Consider the following 13,991-nt stretch of genomic DNA (forward strand, 5'->3'; position numbering starts at 1 on the left):
GCACTCCCCCATCATTCACTATAGTAAGATTTTTTGTTCTGATGATGCCTTATACCTGATCCCTTTGACACCTCATGATCGCATAGGCTGGTGTGCTTCTTTTAAAGGAAAAAAATCCTGCCTAACTGAAAAGATAACCAGAAAGACGTTGACAAAAGCATCGATCTCTTAAGATGTTAGCATTTCAATCAGTGGCTCATGGTTTGAGAGAACCAAGCATTTTCACGATGCCTCTACATGTTCAAGGTCAATTTTAAGTCTAAAAGAAGAAGACAGAAAGCATTCAAACTGCTTAGAGCAAGCACTGAAGACAAGTATTCTCATATTTGAGGGGATATGTCAATAATTCAGTATTTTACCTTGACTGACATTGAAATGAGTACAATAAGACTGACTATGTACTAAAAGGGGATTTAATGTAGCCTGCAAGGAATTTAGAAAGAATTTTTTTTCTCAGTGCTTGATAAAATCTGCTAATAACAGAACTCATCACTACTGTGAAGAAGAATGGGCTTGTTACTCTCATGTAAGAGACGCAGCCGTGCACCCCCACCCAAACACTTGAGAAATTAAGTCGAACTACGAAAGTAGACTGAGGTGCTTTCTATTCAAGGTTTGGTTAGAGCTCTTTAAGCATCAAAGAAACAATGACATGGACTTGAGGAAAAGAGTGTGTACAGCCTGTTAATAACACCGAGAAGGAAGCAAGCAAGTCCGTCTCCTTTGTAGCGGCAGGTAGACTTGCTGTGCCGGGATGATGGCTATCCTTCGCCAAGCCATGCTCCATGACCCACTTTTACCTTTCACCTGCCCCAGAACTTGGTTAACAGAAAACACGCAAGTACATTGTGAGTATTCTGGAATGCTTATGATTTGAAATCGTTTTACTTTCATACAAACACCTTACAATGCTACCTCCCTGTTGACTTCCTGAATCACGAAAGATTTTCATTTTTGTTGTTCTTGGGTGTGGTCAAGTAGATTTCAACTCATGTAACCCTGGGTGACAAGAGCTGTTCCAGAGGGTTTCCTAAGAAGGAAGAAACTGAGACTCAGCCAGCGCAGCAATCCCACTGAAGGTAACCGGACGCCTCTCCCTGTCTTACCCCTCGTGCTCGGGTTCCTGTGGGGGGCCTCTGTCTAACTTGTTGCCTGGAAATCCATCAGAGAGTCTTGATGAGGCACTCGTCTGGGCCTCAGGTTTGGGCTGGTGAGCGTGTCACTCTCACTCAGGAGGAATCCCCGTGCACCCTTCCCATGCCTCTGGTTTGGGCGCCACTTGGCTGCGCAGATTTCGGAAGGCTTTTGAATAGACTCATAAACGTGGAATTGTTCTGAACATCTGTAAGCAAAATACAAAAAGACATCACCCAGTGAATGAACATCCTGGCCTTTCTTGCCAGAATTGGGGTATTTGTGTATTAGGCTAATGCACTGAAATTAACCCAGAATGCTTAGCCATTGCAGAATGCCTTTTCATATTTTCATCTGTACAGTCGTTATTATAAAATGTGAGAATAATTCTCTATCAGGGTATTCAGGAATTTGAATAGCTCAATTACTTCTAAAATCAATGTAGTAAAGCAACAGCATGCCAGTTAACCAGTTGGTTTGCATAACAACTCTTGGAAAGAGAGAGAGAGGAGTGAGAGTTTGTGTCAGTGTGTGTGCGCGCTCACTAGAGAGAGAGAGGAAGCCAGGGTCAGCCCAACTCGTTATAATGAATAGAAAGATCAAGCTTTCATCTGGCTATGCTGTGGCTGTAAGGTGCCACCAAGTGGGCTCTGACTCACAGATACCCAATGGAAAACAGAACTACACCCCGCCTGGTCCTGGGCCATCCTCACAATGGTACTGCAGAGGAAAGAATTCCACAAGACTTCATACCCCGAAATAGCTTTCCCTAGTGCCAGCAGAATATCTTACGGGGGTCTAGTCCCAATACATGGGGCATGTGATTTATTCCAGGAAGCCTAGCGGCCCCTCGCAGCTATTCCATTCCTGATTCCTGCGGCTGCTCTAGTGCCAGGCAAACGCTGAGCTTTGAAAGAATACCAAAGGAATGAGTGAATCCTTGGAAATCATTTTAGGAACAGACTGGTGGCCTCTAAGACTTAAATTACTTCTCAGCATGTCCTTTAGACAGGAGTTGGAAATCCCACAGCGAAAGTGGCCCAATGAAGGCCCGCTGGCTGTGAGAGACGCTACCCTGCATCCCAGCGAAGGCAGCTCCTGGTGCTGGAGCTGGTGACGGCGAGTCTCGGACGGACTCAGAATTCAACCTGGAACATTTGGCAGATGCAAGCTTCGCAGCCCGGGAGCTCTGGAGTCAGTGCTAATTGATGGATCCTAGAAAGACAAGCTTCCTGGGCTGTTTTTATACAAACCTGTATAAAATGATGAATGCGTGTCCCTTAACAGGGTGTCTCCAGGGAGATGCTTGGAGGCAGCACAGCCCTGGGAAGTCACGATGCTCTGCGTTTGGGGCTTTCAGCTTTCCAGGGCCACAAAACCGTCTGTTTCTATCATTTCTTTTTGAATCATTTTATTGGGGACGCGTGCAATTCTTATCACAATCCATCCATCCATTGTGTCAAGCACATTTGTACATTTGTTGCCATCATCATTCTCAAAACATTTCTACTTGAGCCCTTGGCATCAGCTCCTCATTTTCCCCCTCGCTCCCCGCTTCCTCCTCCCTCATGAACCCAAAATAAATTATTATTTTGTCATATCTTACACTGTCCGATGTCTCCCTTCACCCACATTTCTGTTGTCCATCCCCCTGGGAGGAGGTAATGTGTAGATCGGTTCCCCCTTTCTACCCCACCTTCCCTTTCATTCAGCCAAAGTCAATCCAAAGGATGACCCATGCAGACTGAACTCATAACAGGCAGATAGATATACATCTGAGAATGGCATTTTACCAACTTTCAAAATGGGAATCAGGCTGACTGGCCTGGTCTTGTTGTATTTTCTTTCTTAAATACTCTCCACAGTAAGACAGAGGATGAGACACTTCTACAGAGTATGGATCAAAACAACAGAAGTTAGTTACATATGTTAAGCTTAAGGGCACCAGGTTCTGTGAGTCTCCTGGTAAAACTGACCTTACCGAGTACAGGACAGGGTGCCAGCGGGTCGCACCCCTTTTGTAGCCCACAGCACCCAGCTGAGGGCTTGTTATTATTATTTTTTAAATCTATGTCAATGCTTTCCAGCAGGTTATTCCAAAGCACAACAGACCCGGAAGCCGTTTTCCCCAAGTGACTGCCCGCCACCGCTCTGATTCATTACCGGTTTATTTTATTCTTTGATCCTCAACAGATCACTCGATTCCAAATTCTTATGGAATGAGGGCCCCCTTACCTCTTCTACATACATCAGGCTCAAGTCTCACCACAGGCATTCACCCTGCAGGTCAACGAACCCATTAGGAGACTATTAGTGGGTGATCTGCTTATGCACCATAGTCAGCTCCCATCATGCGTGAGTGCTGGGGTCACTTCCTCTCGAGGCTGCTATTAGACACCGTAGATCTTTTCTACATGCCTGCTCACAACTCCAGTTATAGCTGCAGGACCACTTGTCCATAAGTATTCACATAAAAATGCCCAAACTGACACTAATGTGCACTCCCTGGAATGCGACATGCTTTTTCACAAAGACGTCGACACTTATCCACTTGTTCATCAGAAGATGATCTTGCGTGTGCTCATGCACAGTGGGTACAACGAATGTTGACCTTGGTTCCTTGGTTTGGGATCACAGTGCTGATGAAAACTCTGATGTTTACTTTGGTGGTCCTGTGGATGAGCTGATAACCTCGAGGTTGGCAGTTCAAACTCACTAGGCTCATCTGAGGGATGAGGCTGTCTGTTCCTGTAAAGACTTATAGTCTCAGAAACTCCACATAGGTTGTGTTAGTCTGGATAGACTAAAGAAACAAATCCATAGACACTCATGTGTATAAGAAAGAGCTTTATATTCAAGAGCATTTGAATATTGAGAAAATATCCCAGCCCAGTCCAGATCAAGTTCATAAGTCTGATATTAGCCCATATCCCTGATTCTAATCTATAAAGGCCTCTTCAGACTCAGAAACACAAGCAATCACATCAAATACAGGAAGATTACAGGCCAGTGGGTGGGAAGTTTTGTGGATCCAGTGGTGTTGTAAGCATCGCAGCCCTGTCAGGGTCTCCATGTGGCTTCTCCGGCTCCAGAAGTCTGGCTGCCATCAGCCTGTTTCCATGTGTCTTTCCACAGGGATGGATGTCTCACAGGGAGTGAGCCAAGAGAGAGAGTGTCTCCAGCCTCCAAGGCGGAAAAGTAGGAGTTCCCAGAATCCTCAAGAGAAGGCCATGCCCACACAGAAGCCTCATTGGCTATATCCTGATTGACAAGGTAGACTCCACCCCTATGCTTTTAATCCTCAAATTGACACCAGATTATGTAACTACCAAAGTCCCTAAGAATCAGAAGTGACTCACTGCTAGTGGGTTAATAGGTTGGGAAGGCACCCATGTGGCACATGAGTTAAACCCTCAGCTGTGAACCAAAGAGTTGGTGTTGGGAATCTACACAGCAGCTCCACAGAACAAAGACCTGGCTGTCTGTCTGCTCCCAGAAAGATCACTCCCAAACAAATCTCCCTGCCGTCAAGTGAATGCTGACTCATAGCACCCTAGAAAACAGGAGAACCACCCTTGGGACTTTCCAAGGCTGTCATTTGAGGTGGGGAGTGGGGTGGGCTGTAATTCTTTATGGAAGTAGAAAGTCTCCTGTTTCTCCAGCAGAGTGGCGGGTAGTTTCAAATGGCTGACTTGCAGTTAGCCACCCAGTTCCTAGCCCTGCACCACCAGGGCTCCTCCCCAAAAAGGTTATAACCCAGACGACCCCACAGCACAGCTCTACTCTGCAGAAAAGTCAACTCGGTCGTTCCTAAAAGCAATGGTGGGTTGGGAGCAGGGGTGATAAGGTTAGCCCTGTGTGTTCTGATGACCTCTCCTAGGAGCCTCCTTTGTAATTCTAGCATAGCTCCCAAGAAATCAAATGAGGTCTTGGGCCCCAGCATACCCTTCTTTGAGAGAAGGAACGTGAACATGGAGGGTAATTGAGATCCTAAGGTTTCCTTTCTTGGCAAGCACACAGTGACCTTATGACACATTCCCACGTTGTGCTCAATGTTTTGCACACTTACGTCCAAACACAAATGACCAAGTGTCAGCAATTTGGAAAGTAAAGCACAACTTTACTAGAGTAATTAAGGTAACCAACTAATTACTGGTCCCCCTCAGTGACAAATCTATAATTAGTTGGTTACCTTAATTACGCTAGTGAGGGACCTTGCTTATTCTCCTTTCCTGCTATTCCCGGGGAGGTGAAGTCTCTACAACTTCTGGGCCAGAAGGACTCCTCTATCACAGCTTCTCTGCCTTTTTGTTTTTTCTTTCATGATCAAAACAACAACAAAAAGCCTGAGGGGGAAAAATCATCTCTCCTTCACCGTCTGGACAAGACTCTATAACTATGCCCAATCAGGAACAGGTTTCCAAGACAACCATGCTTCCCAGTGCGACCACGAACTTAGCAGGTAGGGTTCATATCAGATAGAAGGTCCTGTACCAACCTCTGTGCTTTCTGTGTTTCACTATTGCTACAGGCCTCTCACACACCAGCTGTTCGCAAGCATGGTGCCTGAAAAGGGTCTTGTCTTGGTTTTTTTTTCTCTTCTTCTAAACATCAGAAAGGCAAAAAGGACATGCTTAGTATTGTTCTTCTAGTGACCATTAAGAAGCACTCCAATATATCCAAGATTACAGTCGAGGGATAGTTATGAAAGAGAAATTGTGAGTTGGATGGAAGTGTGACTAGATGAGAGGAAAAGAGCTAGAACATGACAGTTGGGAGACTGAGCATGGTCAAGGGCATGCAGTTTGTGCTGAGGGAAATGAACTTCCAATCTATGCTTTGTGCGAAGTTGGGTAAGGCTTTTATACTCTCTGAGCTGCAACACACACTCTGTAAATACAGACACTAGGCTAACTCGTGGAATTGTTGGACCAAATGGGAAAATTCAAAGGCAAAAAGAACTGCATATTAGACTAGCTGATGTGTAGTAAAATTTCTACAAATGGCAAAATTAGTTGTGATTGTTGAAAAAAGGAGCTCTAGGCTTGCAATAGTTAAGCACTTTACTACAACGCCCCACCCCACCCCACCACCACCCTCCAACTATTCTGAGGCAGGAAAGACCTGGGTGATCTAGTCCCAGGTCCAAGGATTTGGGCCTTGGAAACCCTATGAGCCAGAATCTACTCAAAAGTACACAACAATAACATTGCTAAGGAAAGGAGTTGAAATAAAAGCAATCAGCAAATAATCAAGATATTCTAATTGATATTAATATTTTGCTACTAGAGAACAATATTAGAAGCAATAGATATGTGGAGATTTTTCTCAGCAAATTTTCTCTCCTATGCTGTTAAATCATGTCTAGAATTCCAGGAAGGGATGGATTCATTTCCATTCCATTTCCTTGAGAGGAAACACCTGGGAAATCTTTAGAGTTCATCTAAACTTCCCTATTTATAGCTCTGCATAAAGATTGGCTTAATTTTGAAAAAGAAGCCCCCCACCCCCCCAAAAAATGATTAAACACATTAAGACATTGGCTCGATGTTCTATATTCGCAATACCATCAGAATATCTCAATTTGTCTCCATGGGCAATTAAAATAAGAATATATGTACTTTTGTGATATTTCATTGTTTCACAGATCAAATTTCATTTTATAATTAAATTCATATTGTCACAATCAAATCAACATGTTTATTATTCCACAAAGTCCGATGTTCCAACTCTTCCCCACCTTCATTCACAGAACTTCAGAGAGCTGAAAGGGTCCCAGGTGTGACCTCGCATGTGCATGCACACACACACACACACATACACACACACCTACTAATTCAGACCATTAGTTCCAAAAAGATAAATTATTTATTTTTAAATCCATTAATGAAAATACCTCACTGCCGGTACACTGGTACAGATAGGAACTGAAAATACAGGGAATCCAGGATGGATGAGCCCTTTAGGACCAGTGGTGTGAGTGGCAGGGAGGGAAAAAAAAAAAAAAAAAAGAAAGAAAATACCTCACTGCCACCAAGTCCATCCCAACTCACAATGACCCTGCAGGACAGAGTAGAACTGGCCCTGCGGTGTCTGAGACGGTAATCTTCACAGAAGTAAAAAGCCTCATCTTTCCCCAAAGGAGCAACTGGTGGTTTCAAACTGCTGACCTTGCAAGTGGCAGCCCAACGCATAACCTACGCCACCAGGTGTCATGAAAAAATGATGGGTCACATATTTATATCAAACCTCCTTATCAAGACATTTTAAATTTGCAGGGGCTAATACATTTTAAGATGGTGAATAAAACATTCCTTTGAAAAGGGTTTACATTTATGGTCATTGTCGGTGCTGCCAAGTCAGCTCCAACTCTCAGAGACTCTGGACACAGCAGAAGAAAACGCTGCTCAGGCCTGCGCCATCCTTAAAATTGCTATGTTTGAGCCCCTTTTTCTATAGTCACTTTCACTGCATCACAGCAAGGGTCTTCCTCTTTTTCCAAATAAAGGCACTCTATGTTGCCAAGCAGAGCGCCACGCTCCTGGAACTGGTTTCACTTAGCAATGAGCAAGCCTCCCCATCCTCCCTTCAAAGGCACACTCTTCTGTACTTCCTCCCAGACATTCCTTTGCCCTTCGGGCAGTCCATAGTATTTCAATATTCTTCACCAGAACCATCATTCAAATGCCCCAGCTCTTTAGCGGTCTTCCTTACTCACTCTGCGACTTCCACGTGCAAGTTGTACAGTGGAAAACGCCATGGCTTGGGTCAGGTGTCCCTTAGTCCTCAGAGTGGCTTCTTTGCTCTCTAACACCATGAAGAGGTCTTGTGCAGGGGATTAGACTGCCGCATCTGTGGGTGCTGATTGTGGGTCCAACACAAAGGAAACCCTTGACAACTTTGGTCTTCTCTCCATTGACTGTGATTTTGTCTCTTGGTCATGGAGAGAAGTTTGGTTTTCTTTACATTGAGGTGTAATACATATTGCAAGCTACAGTCTTTGATCTTCAGCAGTAAGTGCTTCAAGTCCTCTTGGCTTTCAGCAAGCAAAATGATTTCATCTGCATATAGAAAATTGTTCATGACATAATAATAATTTATAAATTATCAAGGGTGCATGGGGGAGGGGGGCAGAGGAAAGGAGGGGGAGGGGGGTAAGGAAAATGAGCTGATTCCGGGAACCCAAGAGGCAAGCGAATTTTGGGAATGATGAGGGCAACAAATGTATAGATGTGCTCTACACAATTGATCTATGTATTGTGATGAATTGTATGAGCCCCAATAAATTGATTTTTAAAATATATATAAATAAATAAATGTTAAAAAAAAAAAAAAGAAAATTGTTCATGAGTCTTCCTCAACCTGATGCCATATTGATCTTTGAATACCCCAATGACTTGGATTATTTACTCAGCATACAGATTGAATAAGTAGAATGAAAAGATACAACCCTTACCACACCTTTCCTGGTTTTTATAACATGCAGGACTCTTGTTCTGCTTACAGGTTTCAGACGCTATCCAGAGTTTGTTAAGATCCACACAATTGAACATCTTTCAATGTCAATGAAACACAAGTAAACATCTTGCTGATATTTTCTGCTTTCAACCACGATCCATCTGATGTTAGCAATAATACACCTTGTTCCATGTTCTCTTCTGATCCAGCTTGAATTTCAAGTAGCTCCTTGAAAACGTAGTGCAGCCATTGTTAAATTATCTTCGGCAAAATGTTACTTGCATGTGATAGCAAAGATATTTTTCGATAATTTATACATTTTGTTGGGTCACTGTTTTATTGTCTCTTTTGGAGGGGGCGGGCATGGGTACAAATATGTATCTCTTCTAATCAGTTGGCCAGATAGCTGTCTTCCAAATTTCTTGGTATAAAGTAGTGAATTCCAGTGCTGCATCCAGGTTTTTTTTGGAACTATTTTAATTGGTTGTCAACTCTTGGAGTGTGACTTTTTATCAATGCCTTCGATGTAGTTTGGACTTCTTCCTTCAGTAACATCAATTCTTGATCATATGCTATATCTTTAAATTGTTGAATGTCAACCAATTCTTTTTGGTACAGTGTCTCTGTGTATTCCGTCCATCTTCTTTTGATGCCTCCTGCATCATCTAATACATATTTTTCCATAGAATCCTTCTTTATTACAATTCGAGCCTCGATTTTCCCACAGTTCTTTCAGCTTGAGACGGGCTGAGCATGCTCTCTTTTGGTTTTCTCACACCAGATCCTTGTACATTTCATCACAACACTTCATGATACTTTCTTGAGCTGACTTTAGAGATGTTCAGTTGAGCTTTTATTTCATCATTTCTTTCATTTACTGGATTACCTCTAAATTTAAGAGCAAGTTTCAAATAAGAGTCTGACATCCATTTTGGGGGGGAAAGTATTTAAAACATATTTTAAATATGCCTACATTTAGATATGGTTAAAATATTTTTTTTATGCTACCTGAGCTAGCTAGCAGGAAGGAAGTCCCTGAGGGCTAGAATGAAAAAATAAATCCAGAAGGTGTTTGAGCTATAATTCGCAACATACCAGCATGAAGGAATGAACTAACAGAGAGATCTGTGGCTGGCCCCAATCCCAGCTACATCGACCATGCCCCCTGCCCAGAAGAATGCACTACAGAGGACAACACTGAAGATGCAGCCCAGGGAGAGTAACACGTCTTCCCAGACCACATGGGAGTAAACTAAGAGCAAAAGGGAGAGAGAGAGAGTGGCCAGTGTCCTAGCCCACCAAGTTTTAAGGATGACATTCCTGCTAGGAGCAGCCAATTTTGGGTTGGCCTTACCACAAGAAATGGCATCCCCTTAGTGACCTACAGGGCTATGTGTGTGTGGGAGTGGGGCGGGTGGCTGGAGGGGCAGGGGAGAGGGGTGTGTAGCACTGGAAACAGTGCAAGAATTTTGCCCAGTCTGACCAGGCAACACACATACACACCAGGGTGTAACAGGAAGCGAGTACAACAGAGAAACAAGGGGAGCAAAGCACCAAGTCCACAAGGAATTTTGAAAATAGACTTCAGACTGTGGGGGCAGGGACAGGGCTTGGCACTGCATCAGACCCTATCGGAAAACATTCATAAGAGCCAGCAGACAGACCTGGTACTATTCATTGTATTAATTGGCTATTTTTTTCCCTTTTTCTTTCTGTTTTTTTTTTTTTTCAAATGTCTATCTATATAAGATAGACAGGATAAACTATCCTGAGGAGAAAACAACTGGACCAACAGGAGCCAACAAATCCAGGGACAAGAGAACAAGAGATCTAAAATCAAAGGCAAGGAGGGCATAGAATGCCTGGTGGGGTTCGAGCAATGTAGCTGAGAGAAAGTACAGGGAGCTGAATGAGGGTTGAACATGATAGTGGGACAGGAGGAAAAGTAAAAGGAAATAGAGGAAAGAACTTAAAGGCAAAAGACATTTATAAAGGTATAAACATAGGCATGTACATATGTAAATATATTAATAGATATATATTTATAGGTTAAGTATTAAGGTAGCAGACAGACATTAGGCCTCTACTTAAGTCCCCCCTCACCACAAGAACACTTTGTTCTGATAACCTGGCATTCTGTGATGCTCACTTTTCCAACACAATTGCTGAAGACAAATGGGTGCATAAGCTAAAGTGGTGAAGATCGCTGATGGTGCCCGGCTATTACAAGATATAGCATCTGGAGTCTTAAAGGCTTGAAGGTAAACAAGTGACCATCTAGCAAGGATGCAAGAAAGCCCACATGGAAGAAGCCCATCAGCCCCTATGATCACGAGGTGTCAGTGAAATCAGGTATCAGGCATCAGAAGACCCAAACCAAACAACCATTTCAACACAAATGAGGGGGTCGGAGTGGAGAACCAAAGCCCATCTGTAGACATTGGACATCCACTCACAGAAGGGTCACAGGAAGGGATTAGCCAGGCAGGGTGCAGTATAGCACTGACAGAACACACATTCCTCTAGTACTTTAATGCTTCCCTCCCCAACCCCAACTATCATGACCCCAGTTCTATCTTATAAATCCGGCTAGACCAGAGCATGTACACTGGTACAGATAAGAGCTCTCTTCACAGAATCCAGGACAGATAAATCCCTCAGAACCAATAATGAGAGTAGAGATGCCACAAAGGTAGGGTGAAGGTGGGGGGAGAAGGGGGAGAAAAGTGGAACTGATTGCACTGATCGACGTACACACACTCAGGGGGGGGGGAAGAAACAACAAAAATGTGGGTGAAGGGAGACAGCGAACAGTGTAAAATATGAAAATAACTTATAAATTATTCATGAGGGTGAGAGGGTGAGAGAGGGAGGGTAAAAACAGAGGAGATGGTACCAAGGACCGAAGTAGAAAGAAAATGTTTTGGAAATGATGATGGCAACATATGTACAAATGTGCTCAATACAATTGATGTATGGATTGTTATGAGAGCTATAAGAGTCCTCAATAAAATGATTTATTAAAACTTAAAAATAAATAAAATATTTTAAAGTGTTGCTATACAGTCATATCAAATCATATTACACAAAAATAACAAAATGTGAATCTATTACTTCTCAGCATATTCTCCATCTATGTCTATGCTTTTTATGAAGGTGGTGGGTGTTTCTATCTCTAAACCTTCCCTGAAGAATTATGAGCTCTCAAATTTATGCCACTGAAACATGGCAATTATGGTGTCCTTGAGGGGCTCAAACCATGTGCCTTTTGATAATTCTGTGAGAAACAAAAAGAAGTCTTAAGAGGAAAAATCGGGGCTTTGGATTATAGACGATGGGGTTTCTCAGCGAAATTCTCATAGGACAGCCCTTCCTATGCTAGAGATTGAGAAGGTGGTACATCTCAGTGGTTGGGAAAAATTCCTTGGCATACTTTCTTGGCTTTTTCTCACCAACATAGGTCCAATTTTCTTACCATCCTTGATTATGAGCCTCAATGATTATCCTATGTCCTTTGAGAAAATCTATGAAGATTACCCCCTGGGGATCCCCAAATCCAGTCTCTATAAACTTCACAGCTGATAGCTCTGCTTTGAATTAAACCGTCTCAGCAGATCATCTTAGAAGTTACAGTTTGTAAGTCCAAGACTGAAGCTCTATTCTGACTCATTCCATCAAACTGTCCTCATTCACTGGCATATTGCTTAGAAGACTGATGGAAAGATAAGCTCTTGAGTGTGCTGATCGCCGGGCTTATTTTTGGGGCACCCATCTGTCCGAAAGCTTGCTAAGGTCAAGATACTCATTTACCATTGAAAATGCCAGACCATATGAGATCGTTTCAATAGCTATGGCATTAGTAGTGTGATAGCTGGATTTTTGGTGCCAACATGGCACCTATAAGAAGATATGAGTGGTCTTTAGCCTGCCAATCAGGTCGCAGCTTGATGACCTCCTTTGGAGTTGTGAAAGATGGCTCTCTGTAGGAGGGCCCTTTCTCTCTCTCTCCCTTCACTTTCATGCCAGTGAGCCACTCCGAACCCTGCAAGAGTCCTGAGACGTTCCCACTGCCATTGGCTCTACACTCTGCACCCACCAGCCTGTGATCTTCCTGCGTCATTGCACGCGGCTTTGTGAGTCTGAAGAAGGACTTAGGGATTAATCTTGAATTTGCAGACTTGAGTTGGACGGGGCTGGGCGGGGCTGTTTTCCTGATACATAAAGCTTCTTGATATACAGTTCTTTCTTACACATATACGAGTGTCACTGCATTTGTTTCTCTAGTCAACCTGGCCTCACACAAATGGCAATTCTACAATTTTCATCCACTTGTTTCTAGATTTCAACAACAGTTTCTTCACAATTTTTGGTGTTCCCATCCTGGGCTCATCTTTGAAGTCTTCCTGACTTAATCAATCTAAAAACTGTGCTTCTGGGTGAAGTGGTATTCCTGAAAACTTATTGAGAAGTTTCAATCATTTAAGGAAATGTCCTCTTGAGTTTCATTAAAATATTTATATTAACCCTCCTAAAAGTAGTTTTTTTCATTGCACAAAAAGTATCTTTTTGTGCTGTAGTAGGGTATACTTTGAGCTACTAACTGCAAAACCACCAGCCACTCCACAGAAGAGAGATGAGGCTTTCTACACGGAAAAGATTGACAGTCTCAGAATCCCAACAGGGGCAACCCTACCCCGACCTATAGAGCCACTGTCAGTCCGAATCTACTCTGAACAGCAGTGAGTCAGGTAAGGAGACGAAGATAAACCTACAGCTGAGAGAACTTTTCTACAATCATCCACTGGTTGAAGAGACGTGTTGAAACATGATTGTTAGGGATGCATTTGTGCATACATGAACCGAACCCCTAAAAGCAATATACATTTTTTTACTTCCTCTCATGCTTTAGATGTTACAGACCCCCTGGTCTCTGTCACAACCGCTGCACTCTGTCATTGTAGCATGACTGCGACTAGAAACAGCATGAACGAATGCTCATTGCTGTGTTTTAATAAAACGTTATTTACACAAAGAGACAGCAGCTGGATTTGGCTTGCAGGCCATAGTTTGCCAACCTCCACATTGTAGCATGACTTTTAAAGTTTTCCCCTCCAAAACCCATGTCTAGTATGTGACATGTGTGGCCCAGGTGGTAGGTTCCTGAAATACGAATTCATTGTCCATGGCCATTGAATCAATCTGACTCATGCTGATGCTCCATGGCGGGCCAGAACTGCCCAGGAAGCGTCCACGCTCGGAAATCTGTAAGGGCGCAGACGGCCACATCTTTCTCCCATGGAGCAGCTGGTGGATCTGAGCTGTTGACTTTTTGGTTATTGAAAAACCGATTCTCAATTTCTTCACACCTTCCTGTGTGATAGAGGTGAATCCATGCTTTG

The 13,991-nt window shown here is 43.2% G+C and overlaps 1 protein-coding gene across 4 annotated transcripts in view; it reads right to left on the reverse strand.

Moving 5' to 3' along the window:
- The window catches only part of MSRA (methionine sulfoxide reductase A), a 569,740-nt gene that overhangs the window by 296,437 nt on the left and 259,312 nt on the right, over positions 1–13,991 (reverse strand). The window lies entirely within an intron of this gene.

Source organism: Echinops telfairi, unplaced genomic scaffold, assembly GCF_000313985.2.
Source record: "Echinops telfairi isolate 266 unplaced genomic scaffold, ASM31398v2 ScPeMD7_9;HRSCAF=40, whole genome shotgun sequence".
Taxonomy (NCBI): domain Eukaryota; kingdom Metazoa; phylum Chordata; class Mammalia; order Afrosoricida; family Tenrecidae; genus Echinops; species Echinops telfairi.